Source organism: Eleutherodactylus coqui, chromosome 5 (genome assembly GCF_035609145.1).
Source record: "Eleutherodactylus coqui strain aEleCoq1 chromosome 5, aEleCoq1.hap1, whole genome shotgun sequence".
In the NCBI taxonomy this organism is placed as follows: Eukaryota; Metazoa; Chordata; class Amphibia; order Anura; family Eleutherodactylidae; genus Eleutherodactylus; species Eleutherodactylus coqui.
The window spans coordinates 247492705-247516354 of NC_089841.1; the positions used below are offsets into that span (position 1 = coordinate 247492705).

The following is a 23650-nucleotide window of genomic DNA, read 5'->3' on the forward strand; positions in this document are numbered from 1 at the left end:
TGGTTTTCCGATGCACCCAAGCCGCGAGATTTCTGCTGGATTTCCGTCCCGTGTGAACCCAGCTTTACGGAACTCAGCAGGAGGTCTGAGCTCTGTAATTAACTCTATTGTTCAGCCACGGGCTCCCCGTGTAGAATTCAGCACCATGGGCAGCAGACACAGCATGTGGTCCTGCATATCAGCTGTTCTGCCAGTGGGGCTGACAGCTGAGGGCAGCTGTAACAATGTTATCAGCTGTAATCAGCTCTCCATGGGCAGAACACAACATACGGTCCTGCATATCAGCTTTTCTGCTGAACTACGGATTTGAAGCAGAACTGAAAACCATTGCTTGGCCGAACAGTGAAAGACGGGCACATTTAAGCACAATGATTACTGCTTAAAAGAAGACTTTTGAGCGAATTTTGAGCGATAATCGTTGTGTCTAAATGGGCCTTTAGGCTACATTCACATGGATGAGCTCAACATGAGTTTTCCATGGCATTGTGTAGCGTTTTTGATTTTAAAAAATTGCATTGCATCACTTATGTGAAATTGCGATCCTCACGCATGTGAAAAGATCGGAATTGGTTCCCATTCACTTCAATAGGAAATATAGCATTGCACATTGTGCGCCATGCAATGTCTTTCAAGTTCCCATTGTAAACAATTGGGGAGACGTTCCAATGGATAAACCAATCAGAGCCATGGCATTGGTTCATCCAGCGCTGCATTGATTGGTTCATCCAGCGCTGTTCAGCCAATCAGAGCCATCGCTTCCTGAAGGCGGGATTTATAAATCCTGCAACGAAAACTGCAGGACGCCTGGCGGAGCTTCGGAGAGCAGCAGGGAGACCCGGACCGAGTCTCCTAGGTAAGTATTCCCCCCTTTTTTTTTTTTTGAGTGCAGCTAGGGCTTAATTTTAGGGTAGGGCTTAACCTTCTTGCAATTTTATTGCAAGCAGCAGTGATGCGCAATTTTCAACAGGAAACTGCATCACTGTCGCTACAAAATCGCTGGGAGAAAGCTGCGATATCGGTCCAGGGCTGTTATCCCAAGTGTAGCCTCGGTGTAGTAGCAGTTATAATGGACAAGTCCAAGGTGCTGAAGTGTGGTAAGGGAGGGACAGGCAGAGCCGTAGCCGGTATCACAGGTCGAGGTCAGAGCGGGTGGAGTTCTTGCATAAAAAGGAGAGACAGCCAGAGAGTCAGGGTAGGTAGCAATCAGATAAATTGTGGTCAAGGTGCAAGCTGAAGTCAGGACAGGAGGTCGGGAAAGTTGGGTGAGCAGTCATAGGTCAAAACCAGGGGTTTTAACCTATGACTTAAGAAACAACAGCAGAATCTAAAAGAACCTATTGCTAAGGCATCCTCCAGTGGGGGAGTGCCTTTAATAGCCATGGGAGTGCCCAGATTGGATTGCAAAGCTCAGTGCGCCTGCTGGTTGACCGGGCATGTGTGGGCTCCACAGGCAGCTCTAACAGTAGGGAAGATGGTGCGGGGTCTGCCACACGGAGGAAGAAGGAGAATTAGAAGTGCCTTTTTATCTCCTATTGCTTTTAAATTTTCTTTCTGGCTGTACTGAAAAACACTGTTTGAAAAACGGACACAAAAACTGGCTCTTTTGCAGCTTCTTTGGCTCCCCCCCCCCCCCCTCCCAAAAAAAATGCTGTGGGACACTACAAGCTGTAATGGAGCAGCGAAGAATGCCTTTTTAGCTCACAGCAACTAATCACAGCCCAGCTTTCATTTCACCAGAGCAGTTTAAGAAATTGAAAGCAGAGTTCTGATTTGCTACTACAGGCAACAAAGACCGCATTTCTTTTAGATAGTTTAGATAAAGGAGTGCCAGTGCATTTTTCTTGAGTTTTTTTTCTCATGTTTAGTACATGTTTTGGTTTAGTGGCTTTTTTTAAGGCATTTTTTCCATTGACTTCTTTATAGGAAAAACAAAGTCTGCAAAAATGCATGCCAAAAATGTCTGTATAGTTAAAAAAAACACCCCCCAAAAAACTACTAAAAATGCAAAAAGCCTTAGGCTGCCTTCTCATGTGGCAGAATCCCTGTTGGCATTCTGCAACGGAATACCCCCGGCGGATACCTCGAATTCTCTTCAGTAGTTGGTCTGATTGCATGGAATATTGCCTGCCGTATGTACAAAGTATACCAGGAAGGGGGCGATTGTTTCACCGTTGCCTATACCCAGCCCGGAACTATCAAGAAGTGATAAACCACCCTGAGCGCGGTTTACACGTTTTTCTTTTCTCATACGCTTATTACTTCAGCATGTATAAGTCAAACTCAGAAGTTGGTCCAATAGCAAAAGCGCTACAAATCTTTCCATTAAGCTTTTTCCGTGTAGGTTTCATACTTCGTTTTGGCTGATGCAAAATACTGCAGAGTGAAAGTGGCCGAAATACCTGCACAGAAAACACCCTCCCCAGCCACCAGCCGTAAAGAGGAGTGGAAAAAGGCATGGGGACCAACACATTTCCTGCACAGGGTTTGGTGTGGAGCCTCCATGTTATATTATGGGTACAATTGTTAAGCAAACTATTTTGCCCGACAACATAAACCTGATGAGCAGAACCAGTGTGAACACTGGGTAAATAACACGTGAGATGATGGCGAACGCACTGCTCAGGTAGATTTGTAGTATTGCAGGACACCTTGTGGCCATAACTGGAATTTATGTTCAAGTTCACTAAAATGTAAGTACGGCATTATATGTTTAATAACATGGGATGTTAGATATTCTTGCATAAAAAAGACAAAAGTACATACAGAGATGCATTATATATATATATATATATATATATACACACACACATACATATACACACACACATACATACATACATATATATACACACACACACACACACACACACACACACACAGTATTCACCATCACATTTTCTGGCTAACGCACTATTTTTGCTATACATCATGTTTAATTATAAATATTTACATACTATGCAATGTACATTACGCCGGGCTCACATGACCAGGTCGGTATAGCGTATTCCATACACGGGTGTTGCACGCAGAATACGCTGTACCAATCTCTCATAGGCAGCCATGTTGCTGCTCACATGAACTTTGTGAAAAACATGCATAAGAAAAACTGCAGTATGTTCTATCTTGGTGCGTATTACGTGCACATACATGCCAAGATAGTACATGGCGATGGGTGGTGCGCAGCAAGTATGCAATGTCATTATACGCCACACGTGTGCTTTTCAAAGATCCTGGGAAAGTATTTTTTGATTATTATCCTCACCTGCCCCCATACTACAGTCAGCTCGGGAAGTTCTCGCGTGGTCCAAAAATCTGTCAAAAATGGCGCTCTCCCATAGACAGATGTTTAGATTGTGCAGACTTCACCAGCGGACAGCGAGGAAAAGGCGGGGCGGGCGAGCTTGAAAGAAAAATACATCCCAAGCTCCCCGTCACCTCCCCAAACAGCACCATAACTTTATGGAGGTGACAGGTTCCCTTTGAGCCTATTACCTAGATCAGCTGACCAGGCATGCGACTGGTCTGTGGCAATTTGAATCATACTGCCAACAAAATAGTGAAGAACGACTGCGCCCCTCTGTATTCAGGAACGGGTGCAATATTTTCTCCACAGTCCCTCTACTGAATAAAAGCCATCATCCACCGCCATGTTTATGCTGCCGGCTGACACTCCGCTAAGCACATAGGTGGGTGTCTGGCACACAACTTCCAGAGGATCAGCGACACTCGGTCCTATTACATGGTTGCAAAAGAAAAGTAAATGGCACGAACACTAAATAAATGCAAGTCATCTACAGTTATCATTTTACTGCAGACAGTTACACCTAAAGGAACATTGGTTTATTAACCCCCGGCAGTTTAGGACGAGTTCAGTCCTGCAGGAAAAGGACATTACAGTTTTGGACACACAAAGCTCCTAATACTATAAACAGCTGTAGCTCCGTTTATTTTAGTAGCACTCTAAAAGATGTTTGGCTTTAAAATGACACCAAGAGCATGCCCCTAGCCCTTACAGAGCCCGAGCTACAGTTGTTTACATTGGAGTCAGGAATACTGAGTTTACAGCTGTCATTTTTTAGTCAGTGTGTGCAGAGAAGAGAGGGAAAGGGAATTCTCCTTCCAAACTCCATATATGTTCATCGGAATACAGCGAATCGAACTTTTTAGATTACTTTTCAAAATAAGCTGCCGTGTGTAGATCGGGAATACCACTGGGAATATGGGGCCATTATTTTACCTATATTATGTAGTGATTACCATATTCACCTAGCAGACTGCGATTGTCACTTCTTTCTGCATTGCTGGTGGAAGTCTTGTGTTATGCTATCTTCTATTCACCGCACATAAAGAAACATGCAGAGTCCACTCCCTGTCTGTAACACACAGACATATCATCGGGGCGATGCTAGAGAGGAACTGAGCAGTGGAGAGTTACATAAATAGCTATTATTATGAACAGCCCATCTGTGTGAATTTCTGCTTCTCTCCTCCTCCCCCCTACTCTATAGACTTCTATGGGCAACCTGAGTCGTCTCCCTCTTTCCTTCCTTTTCTACTTCTTGCTATCTCTGCTACTTGCCATCTCTTTCCATGTAAAGAGCCCCCTAGTGGGCAGCAGTTTAGAGTAGATTTTCAGTACAAACCTGTCGTTTTAGGTTTAAAAAAGGGACTTATACTTTTGCTCTCACAGAAGCACAAGTTGTCAGACCATGTAAGTACTGCATGTGCATGCGCACAGCGTGATCTATGTGATTTATTATATACACCAGTCTTAAGCCGCCTTCACAAGGGTCGGAAATGCTGCAGAATTTCTGCTAGCGGAATCTCTGTGGAAATTCCGCAGCATTTACAGTACAAGCCATGTCGAGGGGTCTCTAAAAGTCTCCTTCACACAGTGTAGAAATTTTCCACAATGAATCCACAGCGCTTTTGAAGAACATTACATTCCGCAGCTCATCGGCAATTGAAAACTCACCCAAATCCACAGCTTTTAGGTGCAGATTTGGCCACAGCGGATTTCCACAGTGGAATGCCGGCAGCGATTCATGTGTGGAAGTACCCTTAGGATGCCTTCACACAGGCAAGAAAATTGCGAGATTTTTGAGCGATGTGAGAGTGAGTCCGCACGGTCTACAAATCTGTCTATGGGAGAGCGCCATTTTTGTCAGATTTTTGGACCACGCGGGAACTTCACCAGCTGACAGTACTATGGGAGCAGGTGAGTATAATATTCAAAAAATACATTCCCAGGGTCTTGAAAAGCACACGTGGGGCGCACAATGATATTGCATACTTGCTGCAATTATGAAACAAATGTAATGAGGTCATTCCAATTTGAGATGTTTTCACTCAAGCGATGTGGCGTGAAAAAAAAAAATCGCGCCGTGTTCTACCTTTCTATGTTTTGCGATTTTTTTTTCTCACATGTTACCCTATGGAGCCTCCAATTTATCGAAATGCACGAACTTCAGATGTTCGTACGATGTGATGAGTTTTTAACATTAAAAACTGCCATTGACTTTCGTTCAAGAAAATCGCGGACGGCAGCGCTGCAATACGAGATTATTGTTAGGAAAAAGCATTGCTGACGATAAAAAATCGTGTAAACACAACTGCAATTTTCTTGCAGCGATATCGTGATCGCCAATGTGAAGGAGCCCTTAATATATTATGCTCATCTTTCGACTCCAAACCAGCACATTAAGAGGCACACACCTTTTACTATATTAACCCTTTCCAATCCACTGTCTGACGTCTAAAGACACTCTGATTGAAGGCTGTGCAGCTCTGAGGTCGGAAGACATCTGGCACTGGCAGGGTATTCTTACTGTATATTACTGGCCGCCCTATTGTTGGGGGCCTCTCCAGCATGTCCCATACCGTAGTACTGGCTCTAGCCAGCAGATGGCACCATTGTATAATGGCAGAAAAGGAAAGCCCCCTAGGAAACCCTGAGTCCAAAATTGGATTGCAGAGGGTTAACCCCTTCTCGCTCCAGGGCGTAAGTTTACTTCCTGGCAGCGGGCTACTTCCCGCAGCAGGGCATAAACTTACGTCTTGGGGATGGCCCGAGATCATAAGTGATCTCGTGCTATCCGGGAGCAGGAGTCGGCTGTCAGCGATAACCGGCCTCCTACTCCAAAAGCAGGGGTGCATCGGAGATGCTCCCTCTGTGACGTTGTCGGGCTCTCGCAAGATAATCGCAGAGAGCCCGGCTGGTTGTCATGATAACAGGATGCCACCTACAGGCGTCCTGTATTACCACTGCCTATGATCGCTGTAATAAGCGATAAGGCATTGCAGGAGAGAAGTCCTGCAATGCCTTATCACAGCGATCAGAGCTGGTATGGAGTAAGTCCCCCATATGGACACAAATGGTGTAAAAAAAAAATAAAAATCTAAGGGAAAGTGTTTTAAAAAAACAACCCTTTTTAGGTGCTTTATGTCATATCAGCATAAAAAAAAAGGTTAAAAAATTAAAATCCCACATATTTGGTATCATTTCATCCATAACGACGCATACAATAAGTTGCACATGCTGTTTATTCTGCATGGCAAAAAGACAAAAAAAAAACGCTAAAAAACTGAGGCAAAATGCTAATTTTGGCCATTTTGCCTCCCAAAAAGTAATTAAAGTGATCGAAAAAGTCTTATGTACACCAAAATGGTAGCAATAAAAAGCGCAGCTCATCTCACAAAAAATAAGCCACCACAGACCTCGATCCATGGAAGAATAAAAAAGTTACAGGACTTTAAATGCAGCGACTTAAAAAGAAAAAAGAAAAAAAAAATGATTTCCAAAAAAAGCATTTTTACTGCAGAAAAGTAGAAAGCAGAAAAAATATAAGAATTTTGGTATCATACAGGCCTGCAGAAAAAATATATTGTGTCATTTATGCTGCATGATTAACGCTGTAAAAAAAAAACCAACCCAAAAATCTATGGCAGAATTGATGTGTTTTCTCTCCCAGCGATCATAAAAAAAAATAATAGAAGTTTTACAATATAGTCTATGTACCCAAAAATGACACCATCAAAAACTACAGTTCGCCATGTAAAAAACAAGCCCTTATACGGCCGCGTCGACGGAAAGTAAAAAAGTTATGACTTTTGAAAAATGTAGATGAAAATCCGCCAAAAATCGTTGTGTCCTTAAGCCCAAAATAGACCATGTCCTTTAGGGGTTAAGCATATCTCGGGGGGCCCATGTGCTAAAAAAACATCTACAGCAGCTCATAGCTAGTATAAATTCAGCAGTAATAAATGGTATAAATGTAGAAGACTGACAGCCACCCCACCTGGTACTAAGCTCCACCCACTTTTTAAAAAGCTAAATGTTGCATCTTTTGCATGGAAATCTCCAATTTCCGCAAAATTGTGATTTTTTTTTTCTGACTTTAGAATTTTGGCACAAGTCTGTTAATAGATTTCCCCCATAGTTCATTATTGTAAATGAGGAAAAAGAATCAAAATGTACAGATTTTGGAAAGAGGTGCAAAACTATACGAAAAGTATAACTCATATTTGTGATAAATGGTTGACATTCAATTAAAAATTTAAGCAAGCAAAACGTTAATGGCGTAACGGGGCACAGTTCACTAATGACATCATCAGAAAACGGAATATCACGGTGTCATCGCATACTACTTCCACGCCGGAAAATATGTCGCCAAAGCTCTGGTAATGAGTCAGCCCTGGATGTAATTAACCTTCTAACTGCAGATTCGTCTTACAGCTGCACATCTGGATACAGCAGGTCTATTAAAGCACATTATTTGTAGTGATACTATTTTTATTTCATTTCAACCAAAAACAGGAAGATATGCCTAAAAAGGTGACTTAGTAATATATTCCGTGTTGGGATCCTTTCTGCTCTCGGATCTAGTAATGAAAAACAGAAAGCACTTTGGTCTTTTTTCCACCTTCCATCAAGAGTAATTTGTGATTCTTCTCAGTAAGAGAAACCCAGTAATCTTGTAGATCGGATGCCTGAAGTCCCACCCGGTTTATGGGACTCACCAGTGCTGCAGCCAATAACAGAGCTCAGCAATTGAGCGTTCGTGGCTGCAGCACCTGTGACGTCCCATAAACAGGGCAGGGGAGACCTGAAGCAGGGCTGCAGCACACAGCGGGAGCGGGGAGAGGGGAGTGTATGCTTATTTGTTACGTGAGAGAATGGTGAGCTGCTTGTACATAAGTTCTGTAACTCAGACACCCCCTTTAGAATGGACCGAGGCAAAATGGAAAACTGTTCTGTGTTCAGATGAATCAAAATGTGAAATTCTTTTTGGAAGCCACAGACACTGAGTCCTGCGTACTCCAGAGAAGAGGGACCGTCCAGCCTGTTATTAGCGCACTGTTCTAAAGCCTGCATCTCTGCTGGTTTGGGGTTACATTAATGTCTATGGTACGGGCAGCTTACACATCCTGATAGGCTCCATCAATACTGAGCAGTATATAGAGGTTGTAGTACAACTTATGCTCCATCCAGACAACGTCTCCTTCAGGGAAGACCTTGTATATCTCAGCAAGACAATGCTAAACCACATACTGCACCCATCACAACAGCACGGCTTCACAGAAGAAGAGTCCGGGGTGAACCGGCCGCCTGCAGTCCAGACCGTCCGCCAATAGGAAACATTTGGTGCGTTATCAATCGAAAAAAACAGCAAAGACGCCCGAGGACTGCTGAGCAGCGGGAATCCTCCATAAGAGAAGAATGGGACAACCTTCCTCACCCAAAACTCCATCAATTGGTCTCCTCACTTCCCAGCCATTTACAGACTGTTGTATAAAGCAGAGGGGTTGCTACACGATGGTAGACACGGCCCGCCCAACGTTTGTGAGATGTGTTGCTGCCATCAATTTCTAAAAGCAGATAATCTTTTAAAATGAAATGGAAGAAGGTCTCGCTTCCCCCTCCGATGCTCTATTGTGGATAAAATATGGTTATATGAGAGTTCTGTATCATTTCATTCTTCTTTTCTTTACATTTATTTACAAGTTACACAGCGTCCCAATGTTGGGGGGTTTGTAATATATACAAGTATAAATAGGACATACAGCGGTGTCCTTCCTTACCTTTTATCGGTCCTCAACATAATCCAGAAATGTATAGCAAGAGATGGCCAGCTTAAAAAAAAAAACGTTCGGGCCCACCCCCTGGCCGACAGCATTCCGAGGCTGCGGTGTATATGTGGTGTACCTTGGACGTCTGAACGGGTGTTAAAACGGGAGTTGCAACCATAACTTGGTCACGGCTGCCTCTCATTCATGCGATTTTCGGCCACACTGTGGCCATGACATGGCCAGCCCGAAAATCCTCACGCCCGTGTGAATGAAGCCTAAATTTGTCATCTTTTATTGCAATCCTGGATGTGATGATAATGAGATGACTGATGAAATGTTTTCTCTATACAACGTATAGAGAAGTGTTAGCCTATTATTATTACACCTAGTGGTCAGTGGGAAAACTGCACAATTTTAGGAGTTTTTCTTAAATATAGATGTCAAATGGTTAAATAAAAGTCACCGGAAATTCTTAAAAAGCTTGGTTTAATATGAAAACCTGATTTACAATACAGGTCATTTTCTGACGATACATTCCCTGTAAACAGCTTACCATGTCCCACTACACCGTTAAAAAGAGACAGTTCTGTGTACTCATACAAATAGAAAGGTGCTCCTAAGGTGTTAGGCGGATGCCGAGGGGCTTTAGAGGCTATTCTAGACATTGTTTACTGATTTAATGGAAAGAGTCTCAGAGAATCCAGTATGTGGTCAATGTTACTAATGTGTAGGAAAATGAACCTGTCTGCAGGTTCCTACATAAGGGGGACTACCCACTACAGTTTTTTTTTCTGCAGGGGTCTATGGGACTTGTAATGTTAAAATCGTTATCGCGCAAAATAGACTCCTGCAGAACAAAAACGCTGCGAATTTCGCAGTAAAAAAAAAACTGTAGTGGGTAGTCACCCTAACACTGAGCGGTTGGTACAACTGGGAATGTTACTATATAGTTCTCAACCCCCAATCAAGAGTCGTCGCTTACTAACATGACAAGTAGTGGTATAGGGCAATATTAAAAATAACCTGTCACTAGAATAGACCTGTTAGCATTAAAAAAAAATCTGTATAAGGCCCTTAGAGATTTACATAAGTGGGAACAATTGCAACCTCAAAATGACCCCCAAAATGTTACACAGGGTTGGTTGAAGAAGAGAACACTTGCAGGCTCCCTGGAATCACCGACCCATCTCAGCCAGTCAACAGCTCTGATAAAATCATGTGACACAGTCATTGACGCGTTTTTGAGACGTTATGAAGCATATGGATCATGGAAACTCATGCGAGTCCTCAGAACTAGGAATTAAGATTAGAAATCTTTCTTTTCAACCCCTCCCTCCTCCCCCTCCAAATTGACTCTCTAGAGGCTGTTTACTGGATGGAATTAGAATTAGTTGGGGAAGTCCATTAGCGCATCATGCTGGTTACCTCACTGAACGAGGTCTGTCCTAGTGACTCGTTCTCTGTAGAGCTCTCAGGAAATGTGCATTTCTTTCCCTATGAATAATGTATGTAGAGTCCTCTTGCCGTACATTAGTTGAACATACAATTCAGTGTATGGAATTTATAAAGGACGTTACATTGCTGCAAAACCAGATAGGAGATGTGATAAACCTGCTGTAGATCATGTAATTGTGTGATAGGCCTGGGGTATCTGTAGTCAATGGGTTGTTTCTTGCTGGATAATTTTGCAGAAAAAATGTATAACATGAGATTTTTGGATTTTTGTTTGCTACTTATTCAAATCAATGATGATGAGTATCCGTTCAGTCACATCCGACCTTCAGTCACTCTATGGATCAATGTTCTCCACGCATTCCATCTTTCAGTTCCGCGATTGACATGTACATGGTGGCCTTGATTGTATCTAGTCATCTTGTTCTTTGTCATAGAATCATAGAATGGTAGAGTTGGGAGGGAGTTGGTCATTGGGTCCAACCACTGCTTGTCGTCCTGATCTTCTCTTCCCACTGAGCCTACCAAGCATCAGTACTGTTTCCAGTGAGTTAGCGCACATCATGTGGCCAAGAAAAGAGAGCCGCTGTTTGGTGATTTTGCCCTCTAGTGATATTTTCGGTCTGACGCGATCTAACGCTACCTTGTTCGTTGTCATGGCGGTCCAAGGTATCCGTAGCATTCTGCTCCAGCACCAGAGTTCAAATGCATCAATTTTCCTTCTGTCTGTTTTCCTGAGCGTCCAACTTTCGCAACCATTGGTCGTTATGGGAAAGACGACTGCATTGACCAGTCTGGGTTTTGTTACAAAGCTAATATCCTTGCTTTTCCAGATCTTTTCATTCCTTGCATTGCATTCCTACTAAGTGTAATCCGTCTCTTAATCTCAGGTCCAGATTGCCCGTTGCAATCGATTTTGAATCCAAGGGAGATGAAATCTTGGACCGACTCAACTTCTTTGTTGTTAATTTTTATGTTCACTGTATCCAAATCAATAGCCAATAAATATTCTAGTAGTGTTCAGCCGGCACCTCAGATGTTAATTGGAGCCAGACTAGGAGATCTGTTTTAATTAAACATAAACTGCTATTATCTGCAATCAGGGAAAATCCTCCCAGTAAGAGGAACTTTAATGGAGATGATATCACGCTGAACCGCCACGCCAAACTAGGGCCCTGCCTCACATGAGCTCAAAGCCTCCACATGGTAAAAATAATGGATTCAAAATATTTATCTATGTTTAGCTAAAAGTATTAATAATAAAACAAGCTATTTACACATTTTAGGTGACATTCACACAAGCGGTTTTTGAAATGATCTAGTTTAATTAAAAAACAGAAATAAGAAAACGGAAGTGAAATGAAAAGCATCAGTTTGTTTTCAGTTTTTCAGCATTTAGAATAATGCGGTAGTGGTGGCTCCTCAATGAATGTGGCTCAGTGGTTAGCACTGTCGCCTTGCAATGCTGGGGTCCTAGATTCACATCTCATCAAAGGCAACATCAACTTTGAAAAACTCCATACAGCCATGACCCTTGGTCAGATCTGAACATACAACTCCAGCAGAAGTGCTAAGGACTGAGCCACCATGCTTCTTCCTTTCTTCTTTCTTCTGTAGAGGTGGAGGAAAACAAGAAGCACAAAAGAGAAGAGAACATGCAAAGTTCATGCAGATGTGGTCTTTGGTTAGATTTGAACCTAGGACCCCAGCTCAGCAAGGCAACAGTGGTAATGACTAAGCCATCATGCTTTTTCTGTCTTCTTCTCCCTTCTCCTCCAAAGGAGAAGGAAAGCCTGAAGAATTCTGTCATGGGTGATGCCACCATTCCTTATTCCGAGGGATATTCGATGGGAAATAAGAAAGTCCACACACGGTTAACTTGATAAACTCAGTTGCTGGGAATGGTCAACAACTGGAAGTTTACTTGAAAAGAGATAGCTTGATACAGTCTCACAATTGTCTGTGGGAAATTTCACACACCAATGCAGGAAAGACAAGGACCGAGGTCAGGGAGTAAACACCGAATGACACGGGGCCTACAGTTGAGTTACCTGTATGACTCCGCTCCTAGACACACACACTCCAGGAGGAGGACAAGAACACTCCACTGAACACTCACTTTTGGGGAGCTTCGGGACACTGCACAGCGGACTCACTCTTTTTCTTCTCTTCTTCACACTCACTTTCTCTCTCTCTTCAGGGTAGGGGTCCTGGGTACCGCTCCTCTGCTTCCATTCTTCACCACAATCTGACTGACTAGAACAGAACTCTCTTTACTTGCACCTTGCACTCACATATATCTTGCATGCTCATGTGACAACACAAATTGTTACATTTTCCAGACATATCCCAGACATTAAAGGGGTTGTCCCGAGGCAAAAGTGACATTTTTTTTTCTGCCCAGTCCCCCTTCTAAATCAAACATTACAATGTACACGTGTAAAGAAGGTTTAAAGAAGGTTTCTACTCACCATTCTAGCGTTTCAGCAACTTATAAAACTTCTTCCAAAGATGGCCGCCGGTCCTTTCCCAGGGATGCACCGCGGTTTTCTCCCATGGTGCACCGCGGGGTCTTCTCCCATGGTGCACCGTGGATGTCTTGCGTTCCACTGCCGATTACAGCCACCTAATTGGCTGGAATCGGCACACGTGACGGGGCAGAGCTACGCGATGATGCGTAGAAGGGGGCAGAGCCAGAACGCCACTCGTGCCCGGACCGACCAGAAGGGAGAAGACCCTTCTGCGCAAGCGCGTCTAATCGGGCGATTAGACGCTGAAATTAGACGGCACCATGGAGACGAGGACGCCAGCACCGGAACAGGTAAGTGAATAACTTCTGTATGGCTCATATTTAATGCACAATGTACATTACAAAGTGCATTAATATGGCCATACAGAAGTGTATAACCCCACTTGCTGCCGCGGGACAACCCCTTTAACCTCTTGCATGCTGCAGCTGTGCAATACACATAACTAATGACAAGACAATTTGCACAGAGCATTCACACTAAAGACGTGACATTTACAGCAGTTACAGACTATTATGGAGGGGCCAGATATTTGTACTTCGGGCCACTACAGCTGTAAAGAGTTTTTCAAAGTTGAGGTAGCACTTGATGAGATTTGAACCTGGAACATCAAGACAGCAGTGCTAACCACTGAGCCACATTCAATGAAGAGCTGCCACCACCCCCAAGCGGATTGTCTTCAAGTTCACACTGATTAGTAGTCGGTGCCTCTTTAGTGTAAGGCCCTGTCTGACTTCAGCAATTGAACACGGATCACAAGAACTACAGTTACAACAGTCCAACTGTTTGGTTACTCTCCTCTTCCAGACAGGAGACTCACAAGCTCAAGTTGGACCCAACAGGCATTACAGGGCTCTAATACACGGCACATATCTACAGACGGCACCTATCTCTGCTTGGACCGTCTGCACCTCTTGAACATATCACCAGCACAGGAAATACAACCACATGTGCATACCACACCCTGCTTCCTATACTTCCAACAGGCACCACCCTATGGGGCAGATATGCCCGACTCTACACCCAGCAGACACACGTAATGTCCAGAATAATACCTGGTGGTGACCACCAAAAACATGGCTACTACAAATGGGATTGGAACCATTTATAGGGGGCACAAGAGAGAATATTACACTTTCCTAACTACATAGTTACACACAATCCTCATTTGTATGTTATACAGTAACTATCAGTTATCTTTGCATTCTCCTTATAAGGCCGGCTTCACACGAGCACAAGCGCAGTTGCGCATGCCTTTGCGCAACTTTTTTGCACTATGAACAAGGCTTTTTTGCGCGAGTCGTGCACTACTGAACCTCTTCATGTTTTTTTGTGTGCCGGAGACAAACACACACTGACTATGATGGCTAATTAGTTCCAGATGTGTTCTTTTTCCACTGGTATTACACAGTGCTTCACGCATTTCCTAGCATTTGCGCACCCCTATTGACTTCTATGGGGACCTCTAGTGCGCAAATACGCAAAAAGACAGAGCCCGTTTTATCTTTTTTTGTGCGGCCAAAATGCACACGCCAAAATATGTGCATGTGAACGAACCCATTGACATCAATGGATTCTATTCTATACGTATTGAGCAAGCAAATATTTCAGTGTAAAGCCGGCCTAAAATCTTCTCATCCACGGTAGTTAGTTGCATTATACACATTTACAATCCTCCGTATACCTGTGCGGTTATGGAATAAACCATTGCATTTCCTATGCCAGACCTGAATATCCCTTTCCTCATACACATTATTGCTTACATTACTCTCTTAATACGCTAGCATGTACATCACTTCTCTAACTGGACTGTCCAACACTACGTCATCTCTTCAGGTACACCCTAACAGTAATAACATTTGACTAACTACTTTAGCTTCACTTTGCTCATCTCCCTTACAGCCGAAGTTCTCCAATTTTTTCAAAGATTAATTATATACAAGAAACAAATTAGTATAAAATGGAAATGTGGAGAAGCATAAAGCACAATGTAACAGGGAGCCGCAGGATAATCATTAGGATGTAAAACCAGCGACTAAAGCGGTTAATTATAGAGGAGTCTATTTATTCATAGAATGTCATATAATTATATCACATATATGCACTTTGGGTTTAGGCAAACATCTCACTTTTTGTATACCATATATATAGGATACGAACGTATAGGAAAAAACTATATACTGCAATTCCCGCAATACTTTATTTACCGTATATACCGGCGTATAAGGCGACGGGGCGTATAAGACGACCCCCCAACTTTCACCTTATACGCCGGTATACAGAGGAGAAAAAAAAAATCCTTACTCACCTGCCCCGGCGTTCTGTCGCGCTCCGGCAGGATGTCGCTCGCTCCTCGTCCCCAGCGCAGCGTTGCTTTCTGAATGCGGGGCTTGAAATCCCCGCCTCCAGAAAGCTAATACACACGCCGGCAGCGATGACAGCATTGAATGGCTGTGATTGGCTGAAGGCGCACGTGGCTTCAGCCAATCACACTATTCAATGACATCATTGAATGGCTGTGATTGGCTAAAACACACGTGGCTTCAGCCAATCACACTATTCAATGACATCACTGAATGGGTGTGATTGCTAACACACGTGCGCCTTCAGCCAATCACAGCCATTCAATGCTGTCATGGCTGCCGGCGTGTGTACTAGCTTTCTGGAAGCGGGGATTTCAAGCCCCGCATTCAGAAAGCAACGCTGCGCCGGGGACGAGGAGCGAGCGACATCCTGCCGGAGCGCGACAGAACGCCGGGGGAGGTGAGTAATGATTTTTTTTTTTACACTTTTTTTTTTTTGTATTACCGGCGCATAAGACGACCCCCGACTTCAGAGCAGATTTTTCGGGGTTCAAAAGTCGTCATACGCCGGTATATACGGGTAGGTAACAAATACCAGTGGTGACTCTGCCACATGAGCTTATATAAAAATGGCGCGTTTATTACCTACTTGAAGCAGACTATGGTCCTATTTGGACCTTGTTATAGCCACTGCCCAGGAGTCCAGTCACAGTTTGTAATAAAAATCCCAAAAATGGCACCCCTGGACAGGACCTGATTGGAACTCCACTTGGCCATTAACTACTAAAAAGGAGACCAATAGGTCTCCGTATCAGCAGGTTTCTGTTCATTAACAGTAGAAGTATAAATGGTGGACAGAGCGATGGATCCACTCTTGGTTTTCATAAATGCTGATAAAATGCATCAAGAAATGTACCAAAATGGATCATGACAAAAATTCATGTTCATAAAGTGGATGTTCTTGACTGAATGGGGTCAATCCCAGTGGCAGGGTCATTACCGACAGCAATGCTACAACACTAATTCTACACCCTAAACATTTATAATGACCCGGGTGAAACATCTGAAGCAAACTGTTAACAACAGCCTGTGGTTAGGGTGCGGTCATCGGGTCCTGATGACGTCAGCAGAAGTGACAGCCACTCCTAGTGCAGGCAGGGAAAGTTTGTTGTAGCTTATCCAGATCCATTTGCAACCGCCTTCTGTCCTCTCGTGGTAATTACTTTACATAGTACTTCTGTACAATCTCTCTACGAGGCCGTTAATAATGATATTAAAAAGAAAAGGGCTCAATGCTGCCCCCTGTGGAACCCCACCACTAATCCCTACCAAGCTGCCCCTTGTGGAACCCAGCCAATAACCCCTCCAATGCTGCCCCCTGTGGTACCCCACCAGTAACCCCTGCAATGCCGCCCCCTGTAGTACCTCACCAGTAACCCCTGCAATGCCGCCCCCTGTAGTACCTCACCAGTAACCCCTGCAATGCCGCCCCCTGTAGTACCTCACCAGTAACCTCTCCAATGCTGCCCCCTGCAGTAACCCACTAGTAACGGTGATCCAATTATAGTATGTACCATTATTACTATATAAACCCATTGAAAATCATTACCATTTTATTTGTGCTCCAGGAAATTTAGTTGTGAGCCGCTGGTCGGATTCTTCAGTGCCTGAACCTCCTGTCATGTGGCCTGAACATTTATATATGTCACTTAGCAAAGTGTTACTTGGTGCCCCTTACAGATGAGACAGACCACCACTGAATCCGCTGAGGAATAACCCTTTGTACGTGGATGTGTGATTTCAGCTGCTAGCAGGAAGCACTGGCTGGCGTTGGCAGTGCGATAAGGGCCGGCTGTTCTAGTCACTGAAGCAGACAGTCATATGGTGAACACAAGCTTCCCACGTCACTAATTAATTTCAGCACTGGTTTTATCTGCAGGCATTTATTGCATTACAAGCACAGAAAGGAATCCTGGGAGCTCCTTAATTTGGGTGAAGTAAGAAGTCAAGGGATGAAAACAGAAAAATGACAGCACAAAATATATAAACCGCATGAAATTCCATTAATCTGTTAGGCCGGGTTCACAAAATAACCAGGATTGGGCTCTAAAGAGAGGAAAAAGGAAAAGCTTAGGGTCCATCCACAAGGAACGTAGACATGGAGAATCGGCCTGTGAAGTATGTGGAAAATCCACATAACTCAGTGTAGTAGATGATATTTTACTAACTCTCATCCACACGCAGGGTTAACAGACTTCAAATCCACAGCATGCCGATTTATAGTGCAGATTTCGCCCCTAGCGATGGATAAGGTGATATCGGCGGCAGATCTACACCAAAATCTGCTGCCTATTTGTAAGTGATATACGCAGACTTTGGCGCAGACTAGCTGCACAGTTTGCTGTGGAATTACGGCAAAGTTCACAGCAGAAATAAATCCCGTGAGGACGCACCCCTTGGGTGTATCCAGATGTGGTCGAATATTTCCACAGTTAGTAAATGCCGCTTCCAAAGCAAAACCCCTATGTGTTATAGTTGAAGGAAAAAACGGTTACGTTGTCTCCATGTAAGGTTGCAGATGTTGTAATGGTGCAATTGGGGCTCAACAAAAAACTTTACTCTCTTCCCACGCGCCGGTACTCTTTTGGGCCTTCTGGGTCCTCAGGGGCCACTCTTAGTAAGTGCACCTCTGGCTTGAACTACCACAGATAGTCTCTCCCTTCTTCTGCAGCCAGGGACTTGGGTCTGCTGAATTGCTGGCCTGACTACACAGTCCTCTGCGGCCTTTGCTTTCTCTGTTGTTGCACGGGCTTTTATACGCAGAGGTCTTTGTAATGCAACAACTAATCTGCTTAGACCCCCTGCTCTTCTGGTAGTCATCCCTGTCCCCACTCTCTGAAGACCTCTTTATTGGGCCCTGGCTACTCGTAAACCTCCTCACCTGCAGTCACTACAGCCGTTCCTGTTAATACTCATTAAGTCTCTCTTTTCTCTTTAGGCCCTGCTTGTTCTATTAATAATCTTTATTTGTATAGCGCCATCATATTCCGCAGCGCTTACATAGACGGGGGATACAGAAAGACAAAAGTACAAACATTACAGAACCACGGTTACATAGTAATCAATTGATGGAAACATTAGGCGTGAGGGTCCTGCTCCAACGAGCTTACATACTACAAGTAATGGGGTGATACAGAGGGTAAAGGGGCTGGAGATGTGCACGGTATGGCGAGGTGGAGAGTGAGCGATGTTATACACATAGACAATGGTCAGACATTTAGCCGTGTGATGGCAGAAACAGTATGACTGCAGGAGCGGTTTATGATGGCTAGCAGGGATTGCAGTCAGTAGGTCAGGGAGCATGTTATCAGGCGGAGTACAGAGGGGTTTGTTTAGGGAATTCGGTATGCCTCCCTGAAGAGGTGCATTTTTAGAGCACGCCTGAAGTTCTGCGAGTCCTGGATTGCTCGGGTAGCCTTTGGTAGTGCATTCCAGAGGACCGGTGCTGCTCTGGAGAAGTCTTGGAGGCGGGAATGAGAAGTTCGAATAAAAGGGGCGCTCAGTCTGGTTTCGTTAGCAGAGCGGAGAGCCCGGGCTGGGTGATGGATTGAGATGAGGGAGGCGATATAGGGGGGCGCTGCTGTGGAGGGCTTTGTGGATGAAGGTGGCGAGTTTAAATTGAATTCTGTATTTAACGGGCAGCCAGTCAGGGCAGAGGCATCCGAGTAGCGGCTGGACAGGAAGATGAGCCTGGCTGCCGCATTCAGGATGGATTGGAGAGGGTAGGGTCTGGTGCAGGGGAGGCCGATCAGCAACGAGTTGCAATAATCGAGTCGGGAGTGGATGAGGGCAACAGTAAGCATTTTTAGCGTGTCCACAGTGAGAAAAGAGCGGATTCTTGCGATGTTCTTGAGGTGCAGCTGACATGTTCGGGCCAGAGATTGGATGTAGGGGGTAAAAGAGAGATCAGAGTCAAATATGACCATTAGAGGGTCCTCTCACTGCAACCCCTGGGGGGGATGCGACCTACACACTATTCCTTACTACTTATCTGGCTGCTGTACTGCAACAATAACAGACTGACATCTTCTAGGCCTACAGAATGAACTCAGAGGGATCCAACTGTACTTTGCTTTAATTAAAATTGGACTTGGGTAAATAGGAAGGACTGCATGTCGAAAATGCATGGTTAACACTAACTAATCTGTCTTGAGAAGAACAGATAGGTCAGTAACCAGGATTTGAATGCCTTTATGTAATGGGGAAAATCTGAAACTAACACTTCCAAGCTCATCTCTTTAATTGAAACACCATTTGCCAATTAGCTCTAGATGGTTATTAACACAGTTTCTCCCTGCAGGAACTGCGTAGCATGTCCATAGCAAATAAGCTGGGCAGGACTGACAGCCAACGGGTTAGGGCCTCGAAAAATCAAAACCAAGTTTGTACTGGCCAGAGGCATGCATCAATGATATAGTTAAAAAAAAAACACTAAAATGTGACAGATTATTTATTTACACTCACAGTAAATGGCCCCAAAATTCCAAATTTAAAAACCAAAATTTAATTTCACCCAAAAGAAACATTTTAGCATCTGCAGTCTAAAAAAAATTAAATCACAACTATGCATTTCCTCCACCCCTTAGTGGCAGGGGTTTCGGTACTGTATCGCCTCTTGTTGACGGCGGAGACCCATAATGACACGGTGAAGTGTGTGGAGAACTGGGAGAGGGAGCTTGGGAAATCTTTTCCAGAGGAGGTCCGGACCAAGTCCTTCACGATGACACGCTCCCTTTCAGTATCCTCTAAATTTCAAAAAACGATTTACAAGATACTATCCCAATGGCAGAGGACCCCTTCACGATTAGCTCGGATGTATCCCCAGACACCTGCTGGAGATGCTCCCAGGAAAGAGGCAGTTTCTTACATATTTGGTGGTCCAGTCCGCTGATCCTTCCTCTCTGGCGAGAGATTACCAGCCTCTACAACGCGGTTTACAGTGATTCAGCGGTCCTCACACCGGAGGCAGCCCTATTATCTATGCTCCCAGGACCCGTGTCAAAAACTAACAAAACAACCTCTCAAATTTTTTTCTTATGGCTATGCATCAGATAATCCCAAAATTATGGAAATCATCCTTGCCCCCTACAAGAATTATGTGGGTGGAAACCATTGATCATATTTCCCAAATGGAAGAGCTGGTTGCAACTGATGGTAACAGAGTCGAAAAATTCTATGCGACTTGGACGGCTTGGTTACTCTTTCGTAACTCGAGTGATCTGACCACCTGGCTCCAATTAGATGTTGTACCCCTATAGACTTGATCAAACTTCCTATCCAAGAGGTTATGTAACAAATGCAGCCCTCCCTGCTGCGGCGGACGCCTACTCCTTTTGTCATCCCCGGTTATCCCCCTAACATTCTTACACCTTTCCTGTATTCTTTCTATTATTCTCATACTTGTGACTTGCACTGGGCTCTTTCAGCTATTAAAGGGGTTGTCCCGAGGCAGCAAGTGGGTCTATACACTTCTGTATGGCCATAATAATGCACTTTGTAATGTACATTGTGCATTAATTATGAGCCATACAGAAGTTATCAAAAGTTTTATACTTACCTGCTCCGTTGCTGGCGTCCTCGTCTCCATGGTGCCGACTAATTTTCGCCCTCCGATGGCCAAATTAGCCGCGCTTGCGCAGTCCGGGTCTTCTCCTCTTCTCTATGGGGCTCCGTGTAGCTCCGTGTAGCTCCGCCCCGTCACGTGCCGATTCCAGCCAATCAGGAGGCTGGAATCGGCAATGGACCGCACAGAAGCCCTGCGGTCCATGAAGACAGAGGATCCCGGCGGCCATCTTCAGCAGGTGAGTATGAAGACGCCGGACCGCCGGGATTCAGGTAAGCGCTGTGCGGGTGGTTTTTTTAACCCCTGCATCGGGGTTGTCTCGCGCCGAACGGGGGGGGGGGTTTAAAAAAAAAAAATAAACCCGTTTCGGCGCGGGACAACCCCTTTAAGCGATATTGGTGGACTCATCGGTATTTACCATAGACCCTCCTGCCAGTCAGTTTATACTCGGAATCACAGGGGAATATTGTGTATACCTTTACATGAAGCGGTGTCAAACAGCAAGTGTAGTGATATGTTTACGGTACGATATTTTGTTAATGTATCTCTAAAATCTGAATAAAAACATTTTGAATAAAAAAATTAAATTAACTTTCGAAACAATTTGGTTCTTTTTGTGCAGGCCCACATAAAATCCTACAGAGGTCTATACATGTCCATGTTCACAGACGGCAAGTAAACCCCCTGTGTACTAACATGCTGCTATGTGCTAGGCTCCATTCACATCTGCGTCTGACAACGGTTCAGAATCTCCGATGCAGATCTAGCCCTAAACCCCCTGATGAAATAATGGAGCGTGCCTCACTATCCTGCCAATAAGATGCTGGACAGCATGAAAGACGCCCGATAGACCCCATCATAGTCAGTGGGGTCCCTCGGGTGCCGTCCCTTTACGTCATCCGCCAGCTGCATTCTGTTTTCCTATTCCCATGATAAAAGAGAAAACGGAAGTTCCACAACGCAGATGAGAACGAAGCCCGAGTACATCCTCCTTGTGCCCTCAGAGGGACATTCAATCAGCAAAGACGTGGTACAGATGGCTTTAAGATACATATTTTTTCTTTTGCGTATGGTTTTTGCTCCATTGTAAAATGCTGCAAAAAATATTTGTGTGACCCAAATTCAAAGCCATGGGCTATTGGCATCGCAGGTCGCACGCAGGAAAATTGTGCGCGCAATGACAATACACCCATGTGAGAGCGCCCTAAAGGTCTATAAAGCCTAAGTTATGCTTCTACTTATTCAGCCTTTCCACCCACTTGATCCCCTAAACAACTGTCTTGGGTGTCTTTCGGTACATCCATCTTTGAAAGGACTTTTGTGAAAACGGTTTATGAGAATTCAACGAGTGAACACGGCCTTTATAGCTGAAGCAGAGAACCGTGTCAGCGTGCAGCGATTATATGCAGGGCAGCCGGCTCATCAGGCAAGAGCACCTTCAGAGGATGCGATGCCAGCATCTACGGTTTGCAGCCCACCCTGAATTGGTAAACATTAGGAAACCTTTATTAAAACAAAGAATGATCCACTTGTAAAGAATCTCTATTGTGTGCATTTATGTTACACTTTGACACAGCCGGAACTTAATTGTGAAACAAGGTAACAGCAGCCAAATAAGGGCCCTTTTACACTGATTGTTCAGATCGCTGCCGGATCGTGTAAACGCTGCCGGCGACTGAACTACAAAATAATTCATTCGCTTATTGGTCGTTGTTGAGTTTGTGCAGGCATAAAAATCAAATGTTAATCGGCCTGTGTAAACAGGCAGCCCCTCATCTGTGAACGACTGCCTGTTTACTGTGAATGTAGGCGGGTGGCAGGAAGCGCTCCGCCGCCATTCACTGAGCGATCATTGCTCCCGTGTGAAAGCATTCGACAGTCGTCCTGTGTAAAAAGGGCCCTTAGGCTGGGTTCACACGGGGTGGGATTGCCACGGAATTATGGTGCAGACTTTCCGCACGGAAATTCCGCCTGCAGTTTTAAGCCCAATAACTAAGCGGCAAAGTGGACGAGATTTGCAAAAATCTCATCCACACCCTGCAGACAGTCCGCTGCGGCCTAGCTATGCTGAAACGGACATGACGAGTAGAATTCAAAGCCGCGGTATGTCAACTGTATCGCAGTTTCTGCTGCGGGCTCTCTTCTCTCTATGGGTCGCAGCAGAATGAGCAGATTTCTAAACCCGCACCGAATGTCTCAGGACTTCACCTGCGGAAACCTTGCAGGATTTCTGCCCCATGTGAACTCAGCCTAAGAGTCATAGTCAGATATGATTTTTAAGCGATTAGTCAATAAAGTATTGAGTAACTATTGTTTCATGCAGTCAGCAGTCTACAAACAGCAGTCTTTCCCATAAGCGCATATCGGCCGTCAGTTTTCACAGTCGGATGATATACGCTGTAATCTGATGCATTGGATTCCAATGCATCAGATCACATAGGCGTATTCCTGAGACGTAAAAGCACCCAGCCAGGCCAATATAGCGCCGGGCATTTTTAGGTCAGACCCAAAACATAGTCCCGGAACTATCTTTTGGGCCGCAATACGTCGGCCGCTGCATGGGCTAGAGCCCATGGCAGCGTCCTGAGGTGGGAGGGAGTTTAGCAACGTGGCTGCTAAATTCCCTCCCTCTGCTCTCCTCCCCACTTGTTCTTTGGAATGGGAGGGGCGGAGCT

General features: G+C 44.6%; 1 protein-coding gene across 3 annotated transcripts in view; it reads right to left on the bottom strand.

Moving 5' to 3' along the window:
* The window catches only part of PALM2AKAP2 (PALM2 and AKAP2 fusion), a 251641-nt gene that overhangs the window by 164124 nt on the left and 63867 nt on the right, over positions 1-23650 (bottom strand). The gene's annotated exons all lie outside the window — the stretch shown is intronic.